The 7,909-nt window shown below is 61.4% G+C and overlaps 1 long non-coding RNA gene across 1 annotated transcript; it reads right to left on the minus strand.

Moving 5' to 3' along the window:
• Positions 1 to 2,794: 2,794 nt before the first annotated feature.
• Positions 2,795 to 5,074, minus strand: LOC149124409 (uncharacterized). Its single transcript, XR_016214993.1, has 3 exons — positions 4,939 to 5,074; positions 4,107 to 4,172; positions 2,795 to 2,923 (listed from the first exon to the last, which is right to left on the minus strand). It is a non-coding gene; the product is annotated as an uncharacterized LOC149124409 (long non-coding RNA).
• Positions 5,075 to 7,909: the final 2,835 nt, after the last annotated feature.

Consider the following 7,909-nt stretch of genomic DNA (forward strand, 5'->3'; position numbering starts at 1 on the left):
TGGACCGCAGGGCACACGGTCCATCCTGGAGGCCAAGTTCAGGCCCTGCCTGGTCTGGACCCCAGCTGCCTCCCAGGCCTCCACCCCGCCCTCACATCCCAGACAGCACTGCAGCCAGGGAGAAGCCAAGTGGACCACAGCAACGGGAACTGCACCAGACGTGGGCTGACCAGCTAAAGGCCACCTTGCCAGCCTCCCTGGCCCCTAGCGAGGACCCTGACCATGGCCCAGTAGGCGGGAGCAGAAGGGATGCACCAAACGTCCAGCGCTGCCCTGAAGGAATACGGGAGCCCTCCCTTGCCTGTCGCTTCCTGCTAGGGGAGGAGGGGGAGGAGCAGCCGCCTCCCATCACCAGGGGGCCGGGGCCTAACCTCTGCCTCACAAGCCACCCCCCTGCTCCAACAGCAGGCTCAAGTGCTCCACTGAGCGAGCGCCACGTCCCACGACAGCTCAGAGCCTGCAGCCCAGCCCCGTCCACAGCTGCAGCCGCCAGTCCCTTCTCTGCTGGGTCCCTGTGGGTCACTCAGATGGAGCACATCCTCCATTCCTGGGTGGGCACCTGGCCACTGGAATAGCTCCCCTCCCCCGCCCCCACGGCCCCCAGCCCTGGCGGTGGCTCCACGGGCGAGGGGCCTCTGCAGTCAAGACAGACTGCGCCCGTCTGGGGCCCTCCGCGAGCCACATCGCTCAGCCCTGGCGGGGAGCCTGAAGCCAAGGGACCACTTGCTGGGGGGACCCGCTGAGGGAAAGCAACTCGGACGGGAGCGGGACTGAGAGGCGGAGGGGAGAGTTCTGAGAGCAGAACACCAGAGCGTCTGACCACAGCTCAGCCTGTAGCCACCACACCCCTGTGTGCTGCAGCTGCTTGGGCACTAAATGTGCTCTGAAGCTTCAACCCACTGGAGCCGGAGTTCCTTGTACTAAAATTCTGTTACCCGAGACCCGAGGCTATCAGACCTGGTGTCACTGAGGCCACAGTACCTACCAAGTTCAGCACCCATATTTTGGGACTCATACTTTACAAAGTCCAGGCTCTCTCCGAGGGTGGTTGGCCTCGAACCAGGGGACAACGTTCGGGATGAAAAATAAACTCCTATCCGGTGAACCACACAAAAAGTGCTTTACCCAATGCTCTCAGCAGTCCTGGAGGTGCTAGATATTATTACCCCATTTTACAGGCGAATAAACTGAGGCTCCGTGGCAAAGCTAGGGCTCCCGCCCAGAGCAGCTCAACTCCAGAGCCGGCACCCTTTTGCCTATGAATACTGCAGGGAGACAGTGGGTTCCCCATCACCAGGGGTATGTGAGCACGGGACCCCTTGCCAGGGTGACCAGGAGTGGAGGGAGCCAGCCCAGTTGCTCTCGTACTCTGGGTTTCTCTACAATTTCCCAAGCTCACTGCTTATTCCAGGAAAGCTGCCCAGCCTGCCGCCTCCCCTCTGGGAATGGCCAGCCCCTACCTCCCGGGGCCGGCTCACTGTGACTCACTCCGGCCCGGCCTTCTGCCTGCTGTGATGAAACTTCTGGCACTTCTCAGAGGTTCTGGTCACCCTGGACGGGACTTGGCCCAGCCTGGCTGTTCGGGCCAGCTCTCCTGGCAGGGGCAGGAGTGCTGAGCTCAGAGGCAGGGACCTCCCTCTGTGAGCTGGGAGGTTCTGCAGTAGGATCTCAGAGCTGCCTCTCCATGGACGCAGTCTGGAGAGGGAAGGGACTTGCCTAAGGCCACACAGTAAAAACCCAAGGGACCCAAAAGGGGCCACCCAGGGGCAGGCCTGGTCCTGGCAAGCCTGTTGCCCGCTCTGAGCCTTGGTTTTCCCACCCATGAAATGGAAGGGACTGGCTCTGACTTCGAGAGATGAGTTAGAAGACACAAATAAAGCACTCAAGATGCACCAAGATGGTACCTTCCAAAGCCCAAACCAGAACAAGGGCCCCGAAGGCAGAGAAGGCAGCCGGGAGGGGCGTCTGCAGCCACCTGCTGGCGGCTCCGGGCACTGCGGCTCCAGAGGCAGCTCAGCCCCTTCAGAAGAGCGCCCCCCAGCGGGGACAAGCTTGACCTTGGCACCGTCCTCACCTCCCAGAACCCCAGAGCCGCTGTGCAGAGAACAGAAGATGATACCGCACTCATGTTCACCGGCTCCGGACCCGGCAGGCTGCAAAGAGGCTCTGGGACACGCACGAGGCCGAGGCGCGCAGCCCGAGCAGGCCCGAAGGAAAGAGTCGGCGGTGTTCAGCTGGCTCCTGAGCACCGCGCTCCGGATGCTGCCAACAAAACGGGGCTCTCCTTCGCCGAGTCCCGCTGCCTAGGTCTAAACGCGGGCTTTTTCCACCATTAAAAGAAAGAACAGCCTTCAACACCAGCCAGTCTGTCTTCCAAGAGAGTCTCTTCCAGCCCCATTTGTCTAACACGTACGTGTGAGCGTGTGCACGCACGTGTGTTTCAACATATGTCCGCACGACTGTCCCCAGTCACCTTGCGAGGGGCCCTTCCCCTGCTCCACTTTCCCACGTGGTGCGCTGTGGCCATTTTTCTGCATCAACAACCCACATCTTATTCCACCGTCTTGGAAACACAGTCTACGATCTCTTCCTCTGTGATCATCACCGAATTTTTTTATTATAAAAAGTGATTCTAAGAAGCACCCTGAGTCTCTATTTTGGGGCGCATGCCCACCTCCAAGAAGTTGCGTGTGGGTTTTTAGACACCTCTGGTACCTGTTGCCAAAGGTCCCCCAGAAAGATGTCCACGTTTCCTCCCACAGGTAAGTGAGGAGGCCGGCTCCTCGCAGACTCACCCCACTGGGTTTCATCCGTCTCCCTGGCTTTCAGTCAGTCTGTTAGGGGCAGGCGAGGCCTCACGGAGGAAGCTGGCAGCCATTTGAACGTCTTCTGAGAACTGCAGGTGATTGGCCCATGTCGATCCCTAAAACAACGGCGGCAGGAAGACGGCTTACTTTGGTCCACAGTTTCGGAGGTTCACAGTCCACGGTCGAATGTGGGTGGAGGGATGCGAAGACAGGCAGGCAGCAGAGGAAGAAGCTGGGCCACACCCAGCTCTGCCATCCCATCCTCTGGGGAACACACCCAACACAAAAACCCCACCCACTGGGCCCTCCTCCTGGAGGCCAGAATTAATCAACTCTCCTCCCTTCGACCATCAACCACTAGCATTCATCTATTCATCACTGGCTTGACTTTGGGGACCAAGTCCCCCTATGTAGCCTTTTAGGGGACACCCAGACTATTATACAAACCATACCACAAGGGTATTTCAAAAAGCTTGTGGGAAAAATGTAATTCAAAGATGAGCTTCTTTGGGTACAAACATTGTGAAACCACATGGTTTCTCATAAGCACGCGTTTTCCATGACCTGGAAGACCTCGCTGAGTCCCCATTCATTTTCACGGTTGGGGTGCTCACAGCCCTGCTCCTCGCAGCCCTGCTCCAGCCCCTTCCTCCTTCTGCTCTCCCCAACACGACTGTGACAAAGCACAAGGCGAGGGGGGACCCACACCCTCTGGCCCATGCTGGCTGAGGCCCCTGGGAGCAGAGAAGTCCCCGTGGAGGTGGGCCTAGCCACCCCGGCCTCCGGGCGTCTTGGGCCCACACCCGCCCACTGCCCCAGACTCCTGCAGAAACTCAGCCTCGTGTGTCCAGCTATGTAAGAACTTCCTGTCCAGTGCTGTTCTCAGGGCCAAGCGAGCCAGTGTGTAGCAAGCACTCAGAAAGCGGCTGGCACGTAGTAAGTGCTCAATAAGCACTCACTGATCTCACTCTGGGAACCTTCCCTGGACACCTGCTAGGTATGGGCCCTGCACATCCCAGAGGGCAGGGGGAGACAGACAGCCATCCAACCACTTTGCACACACAGGAAGAGGCGCTGTTGTTGGGGGGGGGGGCTGGATCCAGACCGCCCTGCTGTGGGATACGGCTCACTCAGGGCAGCTACAGCCTCATCTCCTGCTGCATAGCTAACAGCAGGGCTTGGTGCACAGGAGGGGCTCACAGCAAGTGGAGTTGGACTCCCGGGAAGAGAGAAGGAAGCTGAGGAACCCTGGAGGAGAGCCCGTGGCGGGGCCAGGCCGTCATGGGAGCCTGTGCTCACCCTTGGGAAGTGTCGTGTTGATTCTGAGAGCAGTGGCAGCCTCAGGAGGAAGCCGATTGGAGAATTCTGGGGAGAGACGGTGGTGTTAGGACGGCGTGGGGCCCTGGGGAAGCCGTAGGCTCAGAGACATGTGGAGGAGGGAGATTTTACACCCCCTAGGCTGGTGTGGAGAGCCGGGGGGTAGGGGCAGGGATGGCACATCCTCCCCCATCTCCCACCCCCATTCCCGGCTCAGGGGGTATCGCTGTGGAGTTGGGAAAAGGCGCCGCCTGCACTTCACACTGCGAGTTACCACAGCTTTGTCCCCAACAGGCTGAAGCCACGAAGGGAGACACAGACTTCCGTCCTAAGAAAGTGGATGGGTGGGCTTTAAGCACTGCAGGACGCCGGCGAGGGTTTCTCCCGCCTTCTCCCTCAGGCTCACTCCCCTCTGCTCCATTTTCCACCAGGGCCATCTCTGCTGGTGACCAAAACTGTCCAACAGTCCCCGCCCACACCCTCAAGTCCAGCGAATCAGAGCAATGAGCTATGGGTCTTCAGGCTGTCTCCAGTTGGATGGCCTCAAGTCAGGGGCTGGGGCCTGAGCCAATCACTGCAGGCAGAGGAGGGGTGGGCTGTGCTGATTGGCTCAGCCCGGGCCATGGACTCACCCCCAAACCAGGGCGATGGGAGGAGGCGCTATGCAGAAACTGGACTGTTGCCAGATTGGGGGGGGGGCCGGGAGGCAGGGAGGGGAGGAGGATCCATGAATGGTCTCTGTAGGGCGGGTGAACTGGCAACCCTGGATTTGAGGTCAATCCTACATTAAACACAGACACTGTCAAATACTTACTTCAACTATGTTCTCTGACAATCCCCAGCAGGCACAGGGTGCTTCAGCAAGCTCATCGGTGATTGGCTGTCAGTCGTAGAAGGTCTCCCCCTTCCACTGCTCCAGCTAATCCAACCAATCAGAGCCCAGAGATTGCTAGCTCTCGCAGTCATTGGCTCGCACTAGGCCGGGTACCAGAAGCCAGGCACACCACGGTGGAAGCATCCTGCATCTGATGGGAAAAAAGTTGTCTGCGGTCGGTGACTAATAACACAATAAGCAGGTTACACCCATTGCAAAAATGTTAGCCGGCAGGAGACAGCGCGACAGGGGTCCAGGGGCTCCCGGGGCCAAGTCGTTGAACTTGGTATGAAGAGACTCACACCCCAAGTGCCTCTCAGGGCGTTGATGACAGGCGACGCCGGCCCCTTGGTGCCCACAGCTGGCTTTCCTCTCTGGGCTGGCCAGCACTCTCCGGAACCAGCTCCCACCCAGCGAAGCAGTCTTGTGTCTCTGGGCATTCGGCTTGTTCTCTGGGGCTCTTTTCACTTGTTCCACATAACATCACCACGGCTGTCTCCGTGCCAGTCTCTCTGTGACACAAGGCCGGGTATCCAGGAGAGCAAGTGCTGGGTCATGAGGAAGGCTGACCAGCTCATGCCAGATGGGCGGTTCGGGGCATTCAGCCCCACGTGCACCCTGCCGGCTGCTGCCCAGCACCCCACCTCCGAGGCACGACACTCGCCAGCACTTGCCCGTGGAGCAGGTGTGAAGTGGCGTCTCGGGTGCTTCCGATTTGCACGGCCCCTGTCACGACGACGCTCCAGCCTCCCGCCATCTGTGTGACAGCCGTCGGCACGGCCTCTGCGGGGAAGTCTCTGCTCGTGTCCTTTGCTTCTGAAAACATTGTTTGCATTTTTGCAGCCGCTGGCTGCTCAAGCCCAGTCTGGCCGCGGGCCTCCCCGCGGGCCTGGAGGAAAGCCGCCGCCCAGCAGCCTGGCCGGTAAGGCCCTGCGGTGGTTTGGCTCGGGCCTGCGACTCCGTTCTCGATAGGAGCTGTTTCCTGCCTCTTTCCTCACACATTCTTCCCTCCCCTGCAGGGCTTCCTCCACGTGCCCACACCCTGCTATCTGCAGGCTCCAGCTCCTGCCGGTGCCTGCCAGCTGCCAGGAGCCCCTCCCCTCCCCCGGGGGCCCACACCCTTGCCTTGCTGCCTCTCTCTCAGCCTTCCGATTCGGCGACAACATCACTTCCTCCACGCAGCCCTCCTGGCTTCTGTCTACTTCCACCTCCCAGATGGTCTAAGCACAGGCCTGGCTCTTGGCACCTTCTCTGAGCCTTAAGTGCCGGTGGGCTCGTCCGGCTGTGTCGCTGGGCAGCAAGTTTCCGAAGGCCAGACCGTGGGTGTTTTGCTCTTGTGTGTATTCCCGGTTGTGGGAGCCAGGCAACACGCAGCCAGCTCTCCAAGACCGTCCATGGAAGAGCAGGCAGGAGGGAGAAGTGTGGAGATGTCAAAGAGTGGTCACAGGGACTCGGCCCCCCGGGGAGAGCACCAGGACCCCCGGGGAACCGGCTTCAGGGTGGAGGAGGCAGGCAGCTGGGGTCTTGTCCTGCCTCTGCCAGTGGCACTCCCAGCTCCCTGCCAAGTCCCGCGTCCTCTCCGCCTCACCTCAGCTATCAGAGAGCACCCTGGGCCCCCTTCCCATCCCGGGGAGTGCCCCGCCGCGGCCGGCCTGAGCTCTGACCCCCAGTTCCAGGCCCAGGGAACAGGCAGACCCCAGACCAGACAAAAGGGGCCTTGTTCCCCAGCTCTTTGGCAGAGTCTCCCCCCCGCCTCTTGGCTGCAGCTGAACAAAACCAGATGCCAACGTGGGGGAGGAGCAGGCGGGTGGCGGGCAGCATCCCAGCGCCCCTCTCAGAGTCTGGGCCCCCGCCCAGAATTCCACGCGCCTCTCCGGGCAGCTTCCCTTCCTCATCCCACCCCCGGGCCCAACCGGCACTAGGGCCTCGCTGAGTCCCAGCATCGCCCCCTCCGGCCTCCTGCAGAGCTCACACCAGCCCTCCCTGCAGGCGTTGCCACCCGGCCCATTTTACAGATGAGACGAAAGGGAGGCTTGGAGGTCTCCGGGGCCGGGGCCATACAGGGGCAGCCCAACTGCACTGCTCCGCCCACCGCTAGGAGGCGCCATGTCCTGGCCCACGGTGCGCCCCACCCAGTCCTCGGCGTTCCCTTGTGAAGACTGGGGGCTGCGTGGCTTCCCTGGGCGAGTCAGAGACCAGGCACGGGCCGCTGCCATTATCCTGCCCGCGAGACAACGGCCCCGGGGAACGCAGCCTCACTCCAGATTCACATCCGGGGTCTGCCCAGCGCCCCCGCAGCTCCCTCTGCTGCCCCGCCAGCAGCAGGCCCCCTGGGGAGAACCCTGGCTCAAGGCCCCGCCCTGCCGCCCACCAGCTGAGGGACAGGAGTCAAGGGACTTCCTCTGTGCGCCTCCGCCGTCCCCTCTGCGGCGCGCCTAGGCGCAAGAAGAGAACAAACCGCCGAAGTGGAGCCGCTGCAGCCTCAAGGCTGGGACAGCGGACGGGCGAGACGATCCCAGAAGCAAAGGGCCTGGGGCCAGCTGTCGGGCTGGCCAGAGTGTCACAGGACGGCCGGAGTGTGCGGGGCCCCAGAAATCTCACTGTGGCCGCCAGGATGCCCAGGGTCTGCCCCACTTGGAACGCCCCAGCTCCCACGGGCGGGGGGCGATGGATCGGTACCCACCGTGGATCCGTCTGTGGTGGTGAAATACATCCGCAGCCACCTGGCGCCGGCGCGGGTGTCGCTCGCCATCACTCTCGGGTGTGAACGCAGCTGAGAGTGTTCTAGAACAGGCTCATCCATGCTACTAGATGTCAGGAGTGGGCACCCTCCGTGCTGAGCCTGCAAGGAGGCACAAGGGGGCCAGGGGCTGGGCGCTGGTTCCTTGATCTGAGCTCCAGCGGCGCTGAT

The sequence above is a fragment of the Oryctolagus cuniculus genome, chromosome 10 (genome assembly GCF_051225735.1).
Source record: "Oryctolagus cuniculus isolate XC-2025 breed Fujian yellow rabbit chromosome 10, ASM5122573v1, whole genome shotgun sequence".
In the NCBI taxonomy this organism is placed as follows: Eukaryota; Metazoa; Chordata; class Mammalia; order Lagomorpha; family Leporidae; genus Oryctolagus; species Oryctolagus cuniculus.